Source organism: Cicer arietinum, chromosome 7 (assembly GCF_000331145.2).
Source record: "Cicer arietinum cultivar CDC Frontier isolate Library 1 chromosome 7, Cicar.CDCFrontier_v2.0, whole genome shotgun sequence".
In the NCBI taxonomy this organism is placed as follows: domain Eukaryota; kingdom Viridiplantae; phylum Streptophyta; class Magnoliopsida; order Fabales; family Fabaceae; genus Cicer; species Cicer arietinum.
In genome coordinates this window covers 52,187,273-52,189,407 of record NC_021166.2, presented here as the reverse complement: position 1 = coordinate 52,189,407, position 2,135 = coordinate 52,187,273, and positions in this window count along the sequence as shown.

The window sequence follows — 2,135 nt, the reverse complement described above, 5'->3', positions numbered from 1 at the left end:
TATATATATATATATATATATATATATATATATATTACTTTTAACAAATATCTCCAAAATACACAAAAAATACATAAAGCACACTTTAAAATTACGGGTCTTACAATCACTATCTTTGTCAATTCCAATGATCAGTTAGCAAATGTATTTACAAAGGTATTGTGAGGTTCTAGAATTAGTTATATATGTAACAAGCTAGGTGCATTTGATTTATATGCTCTAGATTGAGGGGGAGTGTTAAATACTACAATGTAATATTACAATTTTATGAACTATGGATAAGATTTAGTTAAAAATCTTTGATGAACTCCTTTAACAATGTTAAATTTTGTATACAATGATGTATCAAAATTAAACTTTTATACATAAACTGCATTGTTCTTTAATAGTCCTAAAAATTTAGTTTTAAGTGTCCTATTGTATAATTTTAATCTTGTCTCTTATTCGAATAATTTTAGTTCTTTTAATTTTTTTTTATTTTGTAGTTGCACAATTAATTGATGTGAAACTCAACTCACGGTAGAACGGATAGTTTCAAAAATATTTTTCTAAAATAGTACAATTATGTCTTTAGTCTTTATTACTATTTTTTATTTTTTATTTTTCTAAAGTGTCAATATTTTTATATGTCAATGATTTTGTTTAGATTCAAATAAAAACTGAAAATTTTGTATAAAAAAAAAAACTATAATTTAAACCTAATTTAAAACTGAAACTCAAACCTAAAAGTAAAAACTAAAATTGACTTTGAAAATTTCAAAACTACGGGCCTAATTAGTTGAGTATTGACAATTGCATATGTATGTTTAGATAGGCTACTTGTGTGGCATTTTTCTTCTTCTTATTATTATTTATATTTTTTTTATTTCCTTCATTTATTATCATATATAATATATATAATGTACATGATGTATTAAGAAATTTTTCTAAATAAATATCATGAATTTCTCATTTTTTATATTAAAAAATAATTAATATTATATTATAGTTTTTTTAGTTATATTCATATTAAAAAAATATTAGGAGAGTGATTAAAAAAAATTGAAATATATAATTTTTTGTATTTTTCAGTTTTCAAACTATATTTCAAAAAAAATCACCAATTTTTTTCGCTTATAATATTAAAAAAAAATGCCAAAATGAATTTTATTTATTTGTTTTCTTGAAAACAACTTTATGAAATTTATTTATAAAATAATTTTAAAAATAAACTCATTCAAAGAGACAGTACATTCTTTTTTATCACTTGAAAGTCAATATTCAAAGTTGTTTTTATGACTTAAAGAGATAATTCCCTTATTTTATGATTTTATTTTCACGTCAACTAACTCAACAAATTTTTTGTATATAATTTTTTACTTCAATTAATCAACATAGAAGAAGAATATAGACCAATATTTCTATTACCTTTTCATTTTACAATTTTTTAAACTGAATTTTTAGAAATATTAAAAGTGTCAAAACATTGTTTTGAAAATGCATGTTTTCTAACTTGTCTTCCTTTTTTCTCTCAATCACCCTCCAATATAAAGAAATAACTTATCCATAAGAAAAAAAAAACCTTCCCGCATCCACCCATAGCCCAACATCTAAGACTAAATTGTCTTGTTGTAATCAAATATTATAGAGCCTACATAATAATTCACTTAGTGGAAGAGTGTTGAAGCCACACGTCTTTTCAGAAAGAAATATAACGACCATCACTCATCTTTTTCTATATCGCCTCTAAGAATTATTTACAATCACTCTCCTAAATACCGGGTACATAATTTACATTACATTGCACACATTACATTACATAGTTAAATTAAATTGTGTTTGTCTAATTTTAAAATTATTTTCTTAATTTTAATTTTAATTTTGGTTTGATGACTTAACTATACTAATCAAATGTAACAATATATAAATAAAGTGGAAGTAAAAAAATAACACACCAGATTTTATTCCAATTTACCACTAACTTGGTAGCTATGTCCAATTCCTTCACATAAAAGGATTTCTCCACTAATTCAAAACATTGAATTACAACAGCATCTGACCCTACAGGTCAGTCTTCTCAAAACAACTAGAATCTACAGACTTTTTGAGACAAACTGCATCTTGACCCTCACGAGCGCGCGCAGCCGCCGCCGCCC